This window comes from Lacerta agilis, chromosome 2, assembly GCF_009819535.1.
Source record: "Lacerta agilis isolate rLacAgi1 chromosome 2, rLacAgi1.pri, whole genome shotgun sequence".
Lineage (NCBI taxonomy): Eukaryota > Metazoa > Chordata > Lepidosauria > Squamata > Lacertidae > Lacerta > Lacerta agilis.
The window spans coordinates 35940852-35961143 of record NC_046313.1 but is presented as its reverse complement, the minus strand read 5'-3'; positions in this window follow the sequence as shown (position 1 = coordinate 35961143).

The following is a 20292-nucleotide window of genomic DNA, read 5'->3' as shown; positions in this document are numbered from 1 at the left end:
TCTGCACAGCAGGATCTGTCAGGAGGTGAAAATGACAAGGAAAGAAAGATGTCTGATTACAGTGAGTAAGAACTACTCAAAATCAGATTTTAAAAATAAAGGGATAGGAATTCTGTAATTGTGCAGGTGGGGGCATCGGTAGGGCATTTGCTAGCATGAAGGAAATGGTGGGGGGACCAATTAAGGGACATGGTGAGAAGTTTTCCACATGGCTCACATAAAGTGAAGCACTAAGCAGGACAGGACACTGGATAGTGTGTGTTTTCAACTGGCTGTGTGTGTTATGCTGAGATACATTTATAGATTAGAGTGCTGGTGCAGGCATACTTTTATGCATAAGTGCTATGATTCATCACATAGCAAATGCTATGCCTGCACAGGTTCATGATGACTTGTGCTACAATACAAACAAAGGGGGAATGCCAAATGCTAATAATATATAGCATGTTAATACTGTGTTATATTGTGCTATCAACAAGGTGCAATACTAAGTAAATGATCAATGCAAGTAAGCCATCAATGCATTCTGCAAAGTAATACAGTGATTATCCTGCAGCGAATGGTATTGGAAACCCTGAATTAATCACTCCAAAGGTGGCTTGAAGTTTTATAATCCATAATTATTCCAAAGTCCAAATACCTGACTTGCTCCTAGGTAGATGCCCTTTCACACAATTCTACAATCGCCACAGGTAAAAACCATTCTGGAGCTGGAAAAAATTCTGTGGGAAACCAGCCTGCTTTAGACTCTGATCACAAATGCTGCAGTATTCAGAATGTCCAATACCATTCACTGCAGGATCATCACAATATTAAGAAAAATTGGTTTGCACTTTGGGGAGTATTTTATTGATGCTTTGTTAATGTTCTAGTATTGGTCAATACTCATCATGCATTGCAACTGTTTGATTCCATTCATCTATGAACAACTGCCCATTTCCCCCCAACCTCATGGTTGTAAATAATAAGGTAAAAGGTAAATCACCCCTAGAGAGTTAAGTCCAGTCAAAGGTGACTATGGGGTGTGGCACTCATCTCGCTTTTCAGGCCAAGGGAGCCGGCGTTTGTCCACAGACAGGTTTCCAGATCATGTGGCCAGCATGACTAAACGCTTCTGGAGCAAAGGAACACCATGATGAGTGTCAGAGAGCATGGAAATGCCGTTTACCTTTCCACCGCAGTGGTACCTAATATAATGTAATGTAATGTAATGTAATACAATGTAATGTAATGTAATGTAATGTAAGCCATGTATCAGGTACATAAGTACATACTTACTGTTATTCCCACATTTTCCCTTTACTGTCATTTTTCCATGAAGAAATGAAGTATACCTGCCAAAATATGTAGCCTCTTTTTGTTTATATTTAGCTGTGATTCCTGCACTTCAGGCAGTTGGACTAGATGACCCTTGAGGTACTTTCCAGCTGTACAATTCTATAATCTTGACTGATCACCAAGACCAATAGTAGAAATAATTTACATGTGTATGGAAATCTATTGGGTGGCAATTTATTGACATTTAAAATGCATGAAAACCTAATGAAGCAGTTCTGATTCTACATTCATGACTTTACTTGATATCTAAGGGTACTTGACCTGAGATAAGCATGGTGTTTAAAAAACACTCCCTTCACACTTCATAACTGACAAAATAGATTAAGTCTTACATCTTTTTTGAGAAACATCATTACTAACTTGTGGTGCATTTCTTCAATAATTCAACTGATATCAAGAAAGGTGCATACCATACCAGTACATTTAAACTATAGAATTATACAATACATAAAATGTCTCTTTCGAGGCCAAGGGCGTGCAGTGTTGGTACATGACTAAAGCTGCAAAACTGGCTTGTGATGTGACGCTGCAAACGATGACTCTCTCTCTTTCGTCGGAAAACAGGCGATGGGAGGGTGCTTTGAAGATGGGTCACAAAGTAAAGCAGGATTTGTCCTGTCCCTCCCCCGCAGCAAAGTTCACCCAAACTGAACATGATCCAACAGGATTGTGGGGAAAGGCAGCAAAGCAAACAAATGCAGTAATTAAATGCCTAATTAAGGTAAGTGTGCAGGTGTAGTACGTTCTGGCACATGTGGGTCTCTGCACTCTGTTCTGAAAAATCATTTGCAGAAGGAAGAAAGCTGTGCCTCATCTATCATTCCTGTTCTCCATTCTCCACTCACCCACTGCAATTCATTGTGCTAAAGTCTGGCTGAAGCACAGCTTATGCCACACACTGAACTGATATCCAGAAGCTGAAATGTGTCCCTTTTGAAGCAGAGTGAAAGTGAGAGCAACTGGTTACCTCAAACATACATTACCTCAGTAAGCCTTACCAAAGTCCAGCAAGTTAAGCTGGCACTATCAGCCTCACACTGAAGATGGCAAGCTGAGGTAAAGCAGGCTTTCCTGACCACCTCTAGCAAGGTACACAGCTGAGGTAAGAATTAAAGCGGAAGCTTCCGGGCTCATGGCCCAAACTCTCACAGTGCTGTCCTATGCGCCTTTTCTCAGACATAAGTCCTGCTGTGCTTAGTGGGGCTACTCAGGGCTACACTACCACTATATAATATTTATATTTATGCAAGTTTTGTATTGAATTCTCGCTTCATTCACTTCTCCACCTTTTCTCCAGAACCCTTTTCTATGCTATTATTTCCTATTGAGATTTCCTATATTCTTCCCCTTCCCCCTTCTTTTTCTTAAAATTTCAGTTCCCCTGATTTCCCGCCCCTCCTACAGTTAATACGCAGTTTTTGTATGTTTTGTGTAATCTGTAAGCTCTGTTTAACACACTGTTGGGAAGCTGTTGTATGTTCCCACATGGGGCTGGGAGAATCTCCAGTTGTAGATGAGGAAATAAATTCCCACAGATATAGGGATGGAGGAATGCAGTAAGAGCCACTAACATTAAAGGCTGCCATTCTATTCACACTTTCAGGGGAACCAGACCCACTGAACTCTGTAGGATTTACTTAAACATGTGGGGATTGAGAGGATGGGCAAGAAGACAGAAGGCCCAGCATAAAGCTCGATGTAGCTTAGTTTCATGTGCATGAACCATGAAATCCATGGCACTTGCAATGCATCCTAAGCATTCCTAGTTGAAATTCCTTGCCATTCTTCATTAAGCAACTGTTGAGTATCTTGTAATCTAGACATTCCCAGTGACACAGTAGGAGGTATCTCTTCTGCTAGCCATTGAACTCCAGTGCATACAAAATAATGGTTTGGCAATTTACATAATCTCTTTTCATCTTTTTGATCCAGATTGCCCTAATATTTGAACATGGAACTGCCTCACGGCTCAATATCATTTTACAAAGCTTTATTTCTTACAGATAAGACATGCCGTAAATTATTGTAAGTAATGTATGTATTAACGTATGAAAGATTCAATTTTTTCTCTTTTAAAATGAAAAATATGCAGAAGGGGGAAGGGTGAAAATGAGACATCCACAGCATTAAGCGCCAAAGAGAGTTGGTGCTATTGGCTATAAGGAGAAGCTGTCAGCAGGTAGCTGCAGGCTGGCCAAGGGTACATCTCACAACCTTTGCATTCAAGGTTAGTTCTCTCACACACACACCCATAAAGATTATTTTGTGCTACCAATATAAATTTCATCCAAAATAAAAAATATTTGCATCTTAAAATGTTAAAAAGAAAAACCGGTGCAATTCAGGAACAGGGATTGAATCATAAAGCTGATGAGGAAACAATGATTCTAGCAACTTACAATGGCCAGGATTTGCTTTTCCGAAACCAATTCTACCAGGCCACATTCAAATTATTTACAGAAGACATAGAATCATAGAGTTGGAAGGGACCCAAGGGTCATCTAGTCTAACCCCTTGCAATGCAGGAATCTCAGCTAAAGCATCCATGACAGATGGCCATCCAATTTCTGCTTTAAAACCTTCAAGGAACGAGAGTCCACAACCTCTCGAGGGAGACTGTTCCACTATTGAACAGCTCTTACTGTCAGAAAGTTTTTTCTCTGTTTAGTTGGAATCTTTCTTGTAACTTGAAGCCATTGGTTTGAGTCCTACCCTCCAGAACATGACACTGACTTATACCAAGTTGGACCATTAGTCCATTTAACTCAATACTCTTTGACAGCAGCACTCTAGGGTCTCAGACAAGGCTCTCTTACAGCTGTGCTACCTTGGATCCTAGGAGATTCCATACATAAAGGGTGGAATGCAATGCCATGCTATGACAAACCTCCCATCTGTGCAAGCCTTTCAGCTTGTCAGATGGGAGAATCCTCACTCTCTCTTCCCACGCATGCTGTTTTGGGTGTTCGCCTGCCCTACACCTGAGTCAAATTGTTGGGGCATGAGGGAGGAGACGAGGAAAGCCCCATTGTGCAAGTGGAAGTCCTTATCCTTGTTAGAGTGTGAGCTGTACAACTGACCTGCAGCTTCTGCCAGGCTCTTATAAAATCTATAAGGTTTTTTTAAAAAACCAAAAAACACCTTCGAAGGAAGGTGACTCTTCAGCTTCCTCTTCCATTGCACAAATATCTGTTACCATTGGGAAAGTTGTGCCTAATACTGTCCCTATTAGCCCCAAACTACCATTCACTGCAACAATTATTGGAAGGTCACGCAAAGCATACAGCATTCGTTTTCTGGACCAACCACTCTGGAGTATAAAGCAGAGAGAACCGAGAGGCAGTAGAGGCATGGATAGTTGGCTGTCATCAGCATCACAGCTACTTACCTGTATAGGGCTGAGGCATCATGGTGGTGGGGTTGGAGCTGTGTGCGTACACTGGTGGGACCACTCCTGCCACCAATCTGCTGCTTCTGCAAGTATACCAATATGGCCACAACCAGGTAAGCAACAATGATGTCAGTGTTGGCCCCACCATATGCGCCATTCCTGCAAAGGGCACCTCACAGTTCTCTGGATAGGTCCCAAGCCAGTTGAATTGAAATTAATTAATACGAAGGCAGCAAAGTAGGGTCAACAATGCATCTGAAAGGACATGAATTTCATTCCACGCAGTGAAAACCATTACTAAACGTCTACATGTTTCCATCCATTCTTCAACGGAATTAAAATGTAATTCACTGGGATCAAGAGCCTGCTGCGATGGTATTCTCATTTCCCCCAGGTTATGTAGTAAGAGGAGTAGTGAGCAGTATCTGGAGGAGTTATCCCTGGATTTCAACCCTGTAGACGGTTTTACAACTAGCAGCTATTCAAGAAAATGATTGAACTGGAAATGTGGCCCACTTCCCCTGTGGTAGTGACATGTCTGTCTTCAATGCAGCAGAAGAAAAGTGCTTTCTGCTAAAAAGGAAAACCAGAAAATCTCACCCTCTCCTGACACCTACAAGCAGATGTTCAGAATCCACTACTACTTCTCTATTATCCATCTCCTGCACTCTCAAGATTGGAAAGTCTGGCACAAGATGTAGGTGCTGCTGTGCCCACTGGAAAATCTGACACACAAAACGCTCTTAAGTATTTCTTTCATTTGCGCACAATACACATTTTCCTTCTGGTCCTCTCACCTATAGGAACATTTTATATAGTTTTGTCAGAGAAGGAAAATCTAAACTCCCTTTTTTTATTACCCGGTGGGCCATGAAACGAGCAAAATAAATGAACTGCATGTGGATGGATCCTAAGTTTCCATGGAAAAAATCAGAGCTTTTAACAAGACAGCAGCAAGTTGCTCCAGGGACCTGGTAGCTCGTACTAGTTGGGCCCAAATCCAAGTAAATTCTCCTCATAAACCCAAGGCTAATGACAGTTTTGAGGGGACCTGAGGCTCTCCTCCATCCCCAGCAATCTTACCAAGGGGTGGAGGAATTAGTGGTTGTGGGCAACAGAGGTAACAGATAAGTGGCAGTGGGCTGCTCAGCATTGATATGAAAAGTCCCAAATTAAGTGTTGGCCGCCGCAATCATGATATTATTTTCCCTGAAACACCTTGGGGGCCCAGACACATTCTGGAGAAATTAATATGGCACTAACTGCAGCCTGTCTTCATTAAAAATACTCAGCCAAACCACAGCTTAGCTCCCAGTAGCATGTAGTAGCAGGACTAAAGGAGAAGCAATGATTCTCTAAATCTGAACCAGCACGCTTGCTTGTTCACACTAAGCCATAGTTGGTTTTAATGGCACATGCAAACTAGGCCATTGTCTCACAAAATACATACCTGTACAACCAGACCTTTTCTTCAGCGTGTTCAGGGCATTCCGGCATCTCTCAGGTGGGTCCCGGAAGTGAGGAGAGAGACCTGATTGGCCTCAGCAAAGCCCCGCTGTGCCTCTGGCTCATGAGAAGATTCTCCCTAGAGTCTGAAAGGGTTCGGAGAGGGTCTTTGGCTTCGGAGAGGGTCTTTGAGCCAGAGCGAGAGCGGAGCTTTGCTAAGGCTCTTCAGCCTCCCAGCTAACAGCTGGCGTGCGGGAAAGCCGCAACTCAGCTGAGGAAACCCCCACTCTGCCCCAGCTCATACGAGTTGGAAAGCTGGTGGTGGTAGCTCATTAAGCTGCTCAGCTGAGGCCCAGAAGCTTCTCCACACCTCAGCTGAGCAAGCCGCCATACCGCTCTGGCTCAGATGAGCTGGGGGGGGGGTCATTAAGGTGCTCAGCTGAGGCATGGAAGACTCCCCTCCCCTCAACAAGCCTCTGGCCGGCGAGTATATATCCCTCCCCTCAGCCCAAAGGGTCCTTTGAGGGTGGTGCGTTCTGACACCATTTTTTGTCTCTCTCTTAAAAAAGCACTGTTTACCACAAACCTAGATCACTATTACCTCCCCTATTGTAGATTTTAACAGCTCAGCTAAGGAGCATCCTCTGGACATATGGCCGAACTATGATTTGGAATCTTCAGACTTAGGGCTCACACACAACTAAAAAGGTAAAGGGACCCCTGACCATTAGGTCCAGTTGCAGACGACTCTTTGGTTGTGGCGCTCATCTTGCTTTATTGGCCGAGGGAGCTGGCGTACAGCTTCCGAGTCATGTGGCCAGCATGACTAAGCTGCTTCTGGCGAACCAGAGCAGCACACGGAAACGCCGTTTACCTTACCGCAAGAGCGGTACCTATTTATCTACTTGCACTTTGACGTGCATTTGAACTGTTAGGTTGGCAGGAGCAGGGACCGAGCAACGGGAGCTCACCTCTTCGCAGGGATTCGAACCGCCAACCTTCTGATCAGCAAGCCCTAGGCTCTACACAACTACTCTACACAACTACTCTACTGCAAAAGGAAGTCCCACCTGAAGAAAGAAACTGTTACATTTCTTTGCAAATATGCAAAATACATTTTTTAATGGCCTAAGCCAAAGCCCCCAACTCTCCTTGCCCTTATCCCAGGGCCACAAAAGGTTGGTGGGAGATGGTTATCAGGCTCTTTTTCAGATGGTGGGTATAAGGAAGCCATATGCACTGATTTACGGGTGCTGTAGCCTGTTCTATGGCAGGTGCTTCCTGCTGAAGGCAGTGATTTTGTTTTTTATTATAATCTCGCTCTTTATTAGGATTGGAACTATGTTTTAAGATCCAGCTGACACGCTACATTTTCTTCTTTCAGTAGATTTATGGCCTTGCGCTTTGAGAGCTACAGAAGCCAACTTTAATATGCCTTTTAAGTACGCTTTGGTTTTTTAATAGTTAAGACCTTTGAAGGCTTCTGGAAAAACACTGAGACGTCTTTCCTCCCTCTTACTCAAAGAGGAAGAAGAAGAAGAAAGCACGCACATTATCATTTAAATATGCTATTTCAAATATACTGTGTCAGTGTGGGACTGTCATTTTGCCCAGAAAGTCAGGAATTACCTGGATTCCAGGCACAACAGCAGCTTCCTTCCCAAAAATGGAACTATTTGCTTGACTTCTCAGCCCTCACTACAAAAATAGCTCTCTGTGTGTGTATACATGCGTATGAAGGTTTCTGGAGGGGGAAATGAAAGGAAGGGTGTTATGTACTGAGTTGAAAAGGATCCAGAATGCAGCAGTCGGATTGGTCCACAGGAGCCACCCAATCCAGCTCCAGGTGGAAGTGAATCCGCAACCCGATTGGCATACAGGAGTATCCCGGAATTAGCCAATCACGTGGGGCCCATTGTGTAAATAGTGTATATAAAACAGACATTTTGGGGGAACTGCATTCTCACTACTATGAGCTGAATAAAGAGCATGAAATTCACACTTGACTCCGAGTATATTTCAAAGGGCATTGAGGCAATGCCCCATCTCAATCCAATACTGCATTACTACAATGTTGGGAACCTGCAACAGGCTTGGTGTGGAAAATTTCACCCTCCCCACCCCCCACTAGCTTCTACAAATGCCCATGGTGAAAATCTGTTCTCACGTCCCTTCTCTCCTTTTGGTGTATGTCAGGTAAAGGGGTATACAAATTGGGTAACAGAGTTGGCCTTTCTAAACCTACATTTGTGCCATTTATTTAAAGCAAGACGATCCCACTTTAACAGTCATAACTTGCTCCAAGAATCCCGGGAACAGTAGTTTTGTTAAGGGTACTGAAGTGCTCACTATGGTCTTACTGTACCCTCCTCTAGGTGGCCAAGTGTGAATCTGCCTCAGGTGTGCTTCAAACAACCAACATTTATCTTTTCCCACTCCGCACTGCCATACCATACAACTGCTTCTACATGTCTGATATGTTAGAACAAAAGAACAGGCAGAAAACGGTTTGCCAAATTCTGATTTTAAAAGGAAAGAAATAACTGTATAAGCACAGTTTTGCATTTTAAACTCACTTAAATCATAACACTATCCCAATTACACGTGGAGTTTGTATCTTCTACTGTGATACTAACCCCATTAATTTGGGTCTTGTTGTAGAAAATGATTTTTTTTAAGCATTACTACAATTTCAGTAAACAGTAAAGGAAATTACCCTGAAATTTATCTTACAACTTTCTTTAGAAGACATCTGAAGGCAGCCCTGTATTGGGAAGTTGCTAATTTTTTGTGTTCTATTATGTTTTTATATGTGTTGGAAGCTGCCCAGAGTGGCTTTGGCAATCTAGCCAGATGGGTGGGGTATTATTATTATTATCATTATTATTATCATTATTATTATTATTATTATTATTATTATTATTATTATTATTACCAAGACACCACAAATAAGGACCACGTTTGTATAAACTTATTTGACCATTGTTCAAATGCATTTATAGAAAGCTAATGACCATTTCCAAATCGACATCAAGAATTAAGTCCTTTTGGTAAATAATATATTTGGTAATCAAGAATACTTAATTAGATTTTGAGTTGTAGTCTATAAAGTCTGAATTATGGGGCATTTACGAAATGCCTGGAGTATTTGCTAATACAATTCGCTTGAAAATTAACTGGTGCAGAAAGAACCTTCAAAGATGCATTTTCAGTAACAAAGACCACACTGAATCTTGCATACATTGTTTACACTAGCCCTGCACCGTGACCACATGCCCATTTTTGCTTCTTAAACGCCGCTGTCTTTTAAACCAAATAAGTGTCTAACTATAGAAAGCGTTCTCTTGGGAGATAATGAACATGGAGCAGAGCAAAGTAGTAATTTGGAAACCCAGCAGAGGACAGGAGCCAATTGTTCTGACGTGTGTTTGGTTGGGTTAATTTCCTGTGCCAAGGACCAAACCCATTTGGGGTTTCAAAAGAGGGTGGTTTGGTTTAGGATGACACTCACTCAGAGGAGCAGAGTGAGAGGTGTACTCAGGTGAATATGTAAAATTATTGCTATTATTGTTATTAAACCTATTATTGTTACTAAACCAATAACTGCCTGGCTGAAAAGTGCTATTTAATGGACAAACCAGCCCAGACTAAAACATCTGCACTGCTTCTAGCCAAGGAGAACTAACTGCATGCTGTGAAGAATGCATAGAGATGTACTGGAAAAATAGACTCTGAAGACCTCAAAGTCAAATGGATTGGCAGGGCCAACGCTGAAATGGTATGGCGAACATTATTGCCCCTCTCCCCTTGTATTGGGTGCCCAACACGTGGGCATAAGAAGCTGTCCCACATTCATTTTATTTTGTATCTATTTAACTTTTGAGTTAAAATGGTCAAAGCAGCACACTACTAAAACAATTCAGCTTTAAAACAAGACTGATAGCAGAAAAGTCAGCAACAGTGGAGTTTCCACTAAATCTACTTCCATCTAATTAGCAGCAGCATTTTTAAAATGCCTTAGTTGTTGTTGTTGATACTGGATGAAATTAATAAGGTGGTGGTCGGCCAAATTTCCCAATAATTTTTTTTCCAGATAGTAGGGTTTTTTTCAGATGCTTGAAAGGTCCTGCTCTGTGCTTTAAGAATTCCAACCTGAGTAAACATGTTGGGAACATGGAACATGACATCATCTGATAACCTAAGGCAAGCACTCTTGAAGATGTGGCCATTACACATATATTTTTACACAAGGGTTCGGCAGCACTGGGCTTTCCCATTTCCCTGTCTCTGAGATATATTTGCTTCACTACAGCCAATGTGCTGGCTGTGAAGAGCTAGACCACATACAAACAAGAAAAATGGAAGCCTCCTGACCCGTCTTCCTCCATTTTTTTATATGCATATTTTAATTCCTGCAGGTGCATTTAAAATTCTCCATTGCTGAGCGTTTTGACTGAACTTCCAAAAAGGAAAGCAATGGGAGCTGAAAGGAAAACTGACTTGATAGGACGGGTTCATCCTTAGCTGCAGATCTCCGGGCTATTTTAAGTCACGGTAACAGGGAATGGAAAATATAATATCAACGATAGCTTTCCAATGAGGAAGGGTAACTTGTGTTTATTCAGTTATAAGTCATCTCACACTTCCTTCAGTATCTCAAGAAAAGCACCTGCCTTGAGGTCTTCGTAATATGCAGCTTCATTTACGTTTAGTTAATGAATTAATGGGTTGTGTGAAATCCTATATGCACTTATTGGTATCTCAATGGGACTTACTTCTGAAAAACAAGACGTTGAGGATTCAGAGGACTTGGTGGACAGCTAGGGATGTTCCTTTAATCTTTGCCTGCTTTTGGTCCTCCATTTGTGTAAGTAAAATATGTCCCATGCCTCCCCCTCCTCTTTGGAGTTCTGTATAGGAGGATAGAGCCAGAAGGAGAAGGCTTAGGTCCCAGCAGTATCCCCTTTCAGCGTGACACACAGTTCACCGCAGTCAACAAACAATCCTAATGAGAACAGTTTTGCAGTTGTCGTACCCGGTGTCAGTTACACAGCTTCTTCCGATAATCCCAGTTCCTCCTCGGTAGGGATACTTGCAGAGGACATTTCCTCACATATTAAGCAATCCTGAAGGCCGCCACAAGACTCCAGTGAAGCATTCGGAAACTAAGCCTCCTCCAAAGATTCGGTGTCTGACAAGCCATTCAAGCAAAGGCTTCTCACAACGTTCATTTTTCTCTCTCCCTCTCACTGTGGTTTAACTGTACAGCAGGACTCATCGTCCTTAGGCTTCCTTTGTGATTATACTCACCTGCATCCAGACATAGACGTCTTGAAATAAAGCAAAACCAAAACTAGAAACTCTGATTAAAAGCCATACATTTACTTGGATACACCCCACTGAATAAGACACAAAGCATATATAGTAAAAGTTCTCCCCACACCACCAGTGAGAAGTCTCTGGGGAAAGACCTTAGAAAACTGCTATGTCTTTAGAAGTTCCCTTGACAATATTGCTTCAGAAACTGTTTCAGCTAAGCTCTGTGAAGTACTTCATAAAATTTTGTACTTTTAAGCACCTGCTTAAGTCACATGGATTTAACTCAGGGATTGGGAACCAGTGGAACTCCGGATGTTGTTGTTGAGTCGTTTAGTCATGTCCGACTCTTCGTGACCCCATGGACCAGAGCATGCCAGGCACTCCTGTTTTCCACTGCCTCCCACAGTTTGGTCAGACTCATGTTAGTAGCTTCGAGAACACTGTACAACCATCTCATCCTCTGTCGTCCCCTTCTCCTTGTGCCCTCAATCTTTCCCAACATCAGGGTCTTTTCCAGCGAGTCTTCTCTTCTCCAGATACTGGACTACAATTCCTATCTATGACCATTAATCAATCTAGTCAAAGCTGATGGAAGTTATTCCAACTAATCTGAAGGCCCACTGGTTCCTCAGTCCTGGCATAAATTCATATTTCACTAAGCTGGAACTCAAAAGAGCTATTCTTTAGAGCCATGGTCCTGAAAGCAAATTAAAACATTTTTAGTTCCATTTGTATGCTAATTTTAAATGTGTTTATCCTGCCTTTCAACATAAACTTTCAAGGTTTGCATTCCTTTGCCATATAATGTAAAGGAGGGTGTTGGGAGGGTGCAACAAAATGGGGTTGACCCAGTTGGGTTTCCATACAGAAGTCTGTCCAACTGGGGAAGTCCAATTTAGACCTGTCATTTTTGTTATATTTTCTTAGCAGGGTCAGAGTTCATTCTGTTTGCTTTTTTTATAGCTTTTCTCAGGCTTTGCGCCTCTGTTATTGACACAGCCAACAATTCTGTGTTCTAATTTGACTCTGGGTTCAGTGCAATTATTTCCTTATAGATCCTTGCCTTTTATTTGCTTACCATGGAGCTATCTGTCAGATTTAGGAGTTGCCACAAAGCTGTCCCAGAGGGTTTGAGAGCCCCCATTGATTCAGGGTGTGATCCCAGGCTGCGAAGGCTGCAATCTTATCCTCATTCTTTACTCAGTTTTAATTTACTTCTGACACCAGGAGTCTTAGGCTTAAAGGCTTCGGCTCATTGCAGATGCTGACCACTGCATCAACTTTCCACTGGTTTCTTTGCCTTAATGGAAAAAGTGACATCATGAGACATAGTTTCCATGGGGACAGACAGCAATCACTACTGGTTTCCACGGTGTTGTTTAAGACATGTGCTGATGTTAAGGGAATGAAGAATACACACCCGCCAAGCTATTTGTATGCTGTCTAATCATCTTACAAGTTAAACAGTTTACCTTTATTCCTTTCATTTTCAGAGTCTAATAGACACCAATGAGTCTGTCGGCACAGTGAGACCAAAAAAGATTCCTTCGCCCAGTGCTATGCTGTATTATTTGCTTGTGAACAGCAAGCTCTGCTGTACTAGGCTAGACTGGGGCAAGGCAGCCAAAGTAGAGTGATAGGATTCAGCCAGTTATATCTTAGGGCAGAACATGCTTGTTTCTTATTTCAACAATTTGCGTATCATTTTATTGCTGTCATCTCCAAGCAGCGTACAGGAGACTCAATAGAACAAAACAAAAAATGAGTTAAAACTATAAAAATCACAATTCAGTTAAAAGTCTGCTGATTATTATTATTATTATTATTATTATTATTATTTTAATCTTCAGTATGCACCAGACATTCAACAAGGTCATCCATCTCAATATAGGGTCATCCATCAAGGTGACCAAAAGTGGAAGAGCAAAGAAATCTCCTTTCAGCAAGCAGGCCAGGGTTAAGGGCTGGATTCTGCTGGACTTATCTGAGGAGATGGATGAGATGCATCACAGCATGATCTCCCAGAGTTGACATGAGCTGCATTTAGTCCAAATTGAGCCCCCACCCAGGGGCTGAGGAAGGGGGTGCGGTAGGTGCGGTCCACCGTGTCACCACTGAGGGGGGTGACAAAATGCCGGGTGGCACTCACCGCGGGACCTGCAGCACGCCCGAGCCACACGTCTCTCCTGGGAATGATTCGGTGGCTTGGCGCCCGTAGGCTCTGCGCTGCCCAAAACGGTCCTCCTGCCACCTCCCCCTCACCTGTAGTGCAGCTGAGTGGGAGGAGACAGGCAGACTCCTTGGAGGCCCCGCGGACTGTCCTGCCCTGGCTCGCCCCACCCCGTGGGCGGCTGGCCCTGCCCCTGGGTGCAGGGCATTTGGGCCACCCAAGCGCCCAGTCGGCTTGCCCTGCCGCTGCCCCCACCTGGCCTCATGACTGCTACAGGCAATTTCAGGACCTGTACAGGTTGAAAATTCTACATAGCTGCTTGTCTTCTGGCTGTAAAGTTAAAAATGCACCCACTTTTTTCCAAGGAAAAGTACTCAGTTAGGATGGGAACAGATGCAGCATAGATAAATAGATGCCAGCATGGGGGTGGTATTATTTTGAGTGTGCATGTCAGTGGTATGTAGAGCTGGAGCTGGGGTGGGCAGGACCAGAGTCAAATGTGGGTGGAGCAACAAGTGGGTGAGCAGCACCCTTTCTCTTTCTGCCACCCCTTTCGCCATCCCTTTCCCTCCTCCTTGCCACTTGCTTGAAATTAGGCTGGGGACACAGCCCTTGGAGCCCAAGTCACCCAACCTGCTGAGCTAGAGAGTGCTTGACTAGGACTGGAGATCCCAGGGTTCAAATCTCCACTTGGTTACAATATTCATCTGGATCCAATCCCAGGGTTGTTGTTAAGATAACATGCAGAGAAAGTCATACATACTACCCTGGGATAAAGGTGTAAAAAATAATAAAACTGTAGTTTACCCAGCCAGCCTTGAAACATCTTTTTTTTTTAAATGAACACCCAAAATTTGGCACAAAATGGAGTTTTCTCTCGGTGGAAGTATGATCATCACCCTCTTTCCACATCTCCCAAACCGGAGAGACATGAGAAAGTTCAATAAAACCCTATCTTTAATTATCCAATATGCATTTAATGATGTTAATACTTCACACTTTCAGGCCCTTAATGCTGTCATGCAGCAGATGTTTGTGGCTGCTGGCATTTGAAGAAATACATTTCAGCCTTGTTTTCAATGTCTATTGTTTAAGACTTGGTTCTCCATCAAGGGCTGAGTCCCAGCTGCTCATGGCCTCTCCCTTGCCTCAGAGAATTTCAGTGGGCTCTGCTGCCTAGTAGGTAAAGGCCAAAAGGCAACACCAGGGAAGACCAAGACCAAGGATGAGGGCAGAAATGTTAGTATTAAATATTCTTCTCTAGATGTTCTCATCTTGTCTAAAAGCACTTCTGTCTGTTTTGCAGTTATCAGCTCTATGGGCCATTTCTGTAAGGTCATCATTTTTATATAGCCCTGGATATTATTGCTGTTTACTGTGAATGCTTTCAGGTTTGGCGATTCTGTTCTTCCTTTTAAGCTATTAATATGGTGCACTGTGGCAAATTCAAAGGCAGATATTGTAGCTTTGCACGTCTTTTGAAATACAACATTTGCATCATGAAACACTGACAAAATCACATTTCCTTTAAACCTGCTCAAATTTTAAGCACTTTGTACAATTTGTGAAGAAGGGTTAATAAAGTATCTCAAAACAGCAATTTAGAGATTGAGTTTTTCTTTCTCTTTTGTTTTCTTTTTCCTGTTCCTAACATTTATGTAACTGCACCAAGGAGGCATTTCAATGGAAAGAAAGCCCAGGCTGTACCCACTTTTGCCTGGGCTGTGTTCCAGGAATTGGATCTGTCCATCACTTAACAACCTTCCTGCTTTCAAGTGATCTCTTCCTCCTTTAAACTTTCACTCCATAGCTCAACCCCACTAATGGTGGAAATAAGCTATTGTCTGTATAAACTCAGCCTAGAAGAAGTGAGTGGTGATTGCTTGGAGATTAGACAAATTATGCTCCATAATATATGGAAGGGATTTAGGAGGCTTTAATCTCCTTTTCTCCTTACAGACAGTCTCACATTACTTCGGGGGAGTAGGAATCGTGGAAATTCCTACAGATCATTCCAAGGAACAAAGATTTTCTAGGAGGTTGTAAATTATGATAGCAAAGGAAGCATAACCTTTGCAAAGCCTTGAGGTCTTGATGGTTTATAATAATATCTCCAGCACTTTTTATCTGCTTCCTGTCAAAGTAAACGAATTAGCTGAGTAGTTTGATTTCTTGAGCTTATTCAAAAATAAAATCATTTCTTTTGACATTTGAAATTGTTTAACCAGGGACAGAGCAGAGACTTTTGCCTGGACTTTTATGAAACACAGTGTCTGTCTGAGTCCAAAAATAGTGAAAATTAATGGGAGAATGTTGATGTTGGACTTGAGCTTTCTACACCAATGTGATTTTCAAGCTTACTCTGGTATGGGTCAAATTATCTTTGGGGTGTACATTGGGCCAGATGCCACATTAACTGACCAAGGATCCAATTGGTTCAGGCTTACAAACCAACAACCATGTTCGGCCACATGTCCTGCAACACCATTAAGTTTGTGATGACAGAGCTATAAATTCAAAAAGCAGTTCAGGCTATTGAAGCTTGTGTCAGAGATGAACTAGGGACATATAAATCACCCCCCTCTTTCCTCTTCATGTCCAAAGACTTTCTTGAACACAGTTGATAATTTACCAGATCGTCCTCTGTAATGTTTCACCTCCCACACTGCTTCACCATGGGGTTGAAGCTAATACAGTGAACCCCACTGGCTTCAATGGGCCTACTGTAGAGGTGCAACCTCAGATATATATAACCTACCATTTCTTGACAGAATGCTTTGTCCCTGCCATCTTGGCAGGGGATTTGATCCAAAACATGTGTACTAAAGGAATAGCAGCGGCATGACACACAGGATTTCAGTGTTATTTCCTTTTGAAGCCTGGTGTGTTCTGTGGATAAGACCGTTTCTCTGCCACCTGTTTATTTTACCTACATTAAGCCAGGTGCATAATGCAGAGTCAGGCATAGACGCTAAAATTCGGGAGAAGGCAGTTACGCAATAAACCTCTAGAGCATATAGAAAAGCAATGAAAGAACTTTAAAGCTACAGTAAGTGCATGGTGGGTAGTTCATATGCACTTCCAGATGACCTGCTTATTGAACATTGATTTGTTTGGAGATAAGTTAGGCAACATTGGCTATTTAATGAGTATCCATTCTCATTTGTTTGTGGGGAGGTTAGATCAGTGTTTTTCAACCACTGTTCCGCGGCACACTAGTGTGCCGCGAGATGTTGCCTGGTGTTCCGTGGGAAAAATTCGAAAGATTTTTTTTTTTAATGTCAAATTTCCGCGGCGAGCGGGTTCCGTCGGGGCGCCATTTAGCCTCTCTGGGGCATCGCCCTCCTCCGGCCAGCAGCACGTCCGTCCGTCCAGAGGGCCGAATGGCTTCTCTCTGCCTTGCCGGCCAGCGCGCCCGCCCGCCGGGGGACTCTTTCTTCTTCACCCCCCTCCCCGCTTCGGACTGCGCAGGGACACAGTGTGAAGACACACAAAAGGGAGGAGGGGGCTGCAGCTGCGGCCAGGGTCCGGCAGGACAGGCGAGGGGGAGGAGGCGGGGGCGCGAGGGGCTCCCCGGTCCTACTTTCGGTGCCTCTTCATTGGCCTTTGGCTGGACCCGGGCGGCGGGGGGAGCCAGCCCTCAGTCCCCTCCCCCGCGCAGGCACCTGAGGTCAGCCTCGCCAAGCGCCCGCCTGAGAGGAGGAGCCGGCGCGGGGTGAGGAGGCTGCCGGCGGGTTCTCCCGGGGGATCCCCTCGCTGCCTCTACACCGGCGCGGCTGTGGGGAGGACGGGGGCCCGGTGGGAACAGGCAGCGCTCCTTGATGCGCGCCCTCCTGAACGGGCTTCTCGCCCCGAGGATTCTGTGCAGCGCTGCCCGGCCCGACAGGGCTGCATAGAAGAGCTTCCAGTGCCAGGAGCAGCTGGGCGGAGGGGCTTCCCGCCGGCCATGACGAAGCGCCTCGCAGCCCGTGCAATAAGGGAACAAGATCCCCCAAGAGCCAGCGGCCTGTTGCAACCTGAGCGCAGGGAGAAGGCCTGTCTCTCCCAGGGCTGCGGACCCCCCGGCCCCCAACATCTCGCTCGCTGCGCTGCTCCTGCCCGAAGTAGACCGTCAAATGCGGGGGGGGGTTGCTGAGGGACCCCAAGGAGAGCTTCGTGGGGGCTGCCGGGGTCCCAGAGTAGAAGAAAGGCGGCAGATAAAGGGCAAAACATGCCCCTCCAAGCACTATTAACCCGTTGTTGCCTTCCTATTTGTTGTCTATTAAAATGATGGCTTGGGGCAGAGCAATATGTATTTGAAGAGCCTGCCAAACTCAGCTTTCTTTTCTACTTATCTATTTATGGCTGTCCTCCTAGCTCTGATTTTGATGAATTGCTGCTATAACTGGAGACCTTCTTGAAGCTATGCAAGGTATGACACACAGCACTTAGGGCTGATAAAGATCTCTCAGCATCAGTGCTGTGTGTCTGCCCCCCTCCTGCATCCTTTTCTCACAGTAGCCCAATGGGAATAAGCTTGAAAGCAGGGCATGTGCTCCCAACATGCTGCCTCCTATGTGAGGTAGATTTGTGTTTATTTGATTCCTATTCAAGAGAATTACTTTATATATAGTCAATATAGGCACAGAGTTAATTTTTTTAACATTTTCTAATGGTGGTGTGCCTCGTGATTTTTTTCATGAAACAAGTGTGCCTTTGCCCAAAAAAGGTTGAAAAACACTGGGTTAGATGATGCTCCATGAAAGAGAGTGTTATCCCACACTTTCCACTACATTTCCACTTCACTTTCTTTATCACAAAAAGTTTGGGGTGACCTAGGTTTGTTTGTAAGACGCGGGTGGCGCTGTGGTCTAAACCACAGAGCCTAGGGCTTGCCAATCAGAAGGTCAGCGGTTCGAATCCCGTTGCTCGGTCCCAGCTCCTGCCCACCTAGCAGTTCGAAAACACGTCAAAAGTGCAAGTAGATAAATAGGTACCGCTCTGGCGGGAAAGTAAACAGCATTTCCGTGCCCTGCTCTGGTTTTGCCAGAAGCAGCTTAGTCATGCTGGCCACATGACCCGGAAGCTGTACACCGGCTCTCTCGGCCAATAAAGCGAGATGAGCGTCGCAACCCCAGAGTCATGTGCGACTAGACCTAATGGTCAGGGGTCCCTTTACCTTTACCTTTTATGTTTGTTGTACAAGAGCTCGAGATGGGCTTTAATTGCATACCCTGGATTTGCCTGTATGTGATTCCCACTCCAAAATAGCAACTATTTAGAAGCGCCTAATAAAGAATTCCCTGAGTAATTATGGATTCCTTGTACACAGGTTGCTGTCGAGGCTGGTTATGATGCAGGTCGGCCCTCAAGACGCAGAAACAAGCTTGTAAAGTTAACTCTTTATTCAAGGAAACAGCATACAAGGCAGCAATGCCTCAGAACAGGACTGGCCTCTATGAAACAGTTGCCAGGACTGACAGTACCCACCTCTTCAGCGGGATGTTTCCCAATCCCCAAACACCCTTAAACTATGTTGGAGGAGGGGAGGGATCTGTGCTCTTTGTTCTGCTACACACATAGCTCTCTGTGTCCTTAAAGACAACTGGGGTGGGGAACTTACTATAGTAGGAAAGGCAAACTCCGTGGATGCTTCTGCAACCTCTGCTTCATCTGCTGAGTCTGAACTGCTTTCTGCACCTGTCTCTTTTTGCTCACTAAAGTCTGTTGCCTCTTCAGGACCCAACCATTCTTCTCCCCCTCTCTTCACCCTCTGACTGTCCTCAGTGTCCTACCACCAATCTGAAACTTCCTCCTCTGGGACTTCCCTAGGGGGTTCCCCAACTGGTGCTGCCCCCTACTTCTCATCATCCAGCCAATCCCTGGCAATTGCTCTATAATGCATAGAAATGGGAGGTGTGTTTTTTACAAAAAGATGAATATACAGGTAAGGGCAGCTAAATCCTCCCCTCCTCATCTGCTGTCTTACCATGTTCTGACTCAAGCACTTTTCATCCCAGTTCAACTTCTATGCCGTTTGGCTTCTAAGGTACCGGAAGTTTGTCCAGGTCAAATCAACAGCCCCAGGTATTGCTGTTGAAAGGTCAAAGGTGAGCTGCCCACACCATGGGATACAAAGTAGAGCTGTCACCTCTGCTTAGAAGTTAAGTCATTTAAATGTCTGGGAACATAAGCTATGAAGAAAATTTATCTGAATAGCAGATCCATGCACACACACAAACATCCTAATTAGGCTTATTTAAAAGTAAACAAGAACTGATTACCTTACAGAAGTGGAAAATGTATTTTGAGCCCTGAAGAAGACAGTGTTCATTGCCTCCCTGGGTTCTGTCCCTGTTCCCAGACTGCCATCCCCTTCAACTTTCCTTAAAAAAAAAAATAATCCTTGCAAATGTCCTCCCTACAAGTGCTAGGACCATATTTCACTGCCTGGATATAATTACTAATAAAGATTATGGGCCACATATACATGCCACACACTCAACATTGCATCCTTTTATTCCAAATTAATTGATCTTGAATAACTACCGCGTTTGCATCCACATTTTCAGATGCTAATGCCCACAAGTTTAAGAAAAGTGACCACTTTAGCCAACTGGAATATGCATAAACAATGATAACAATACTG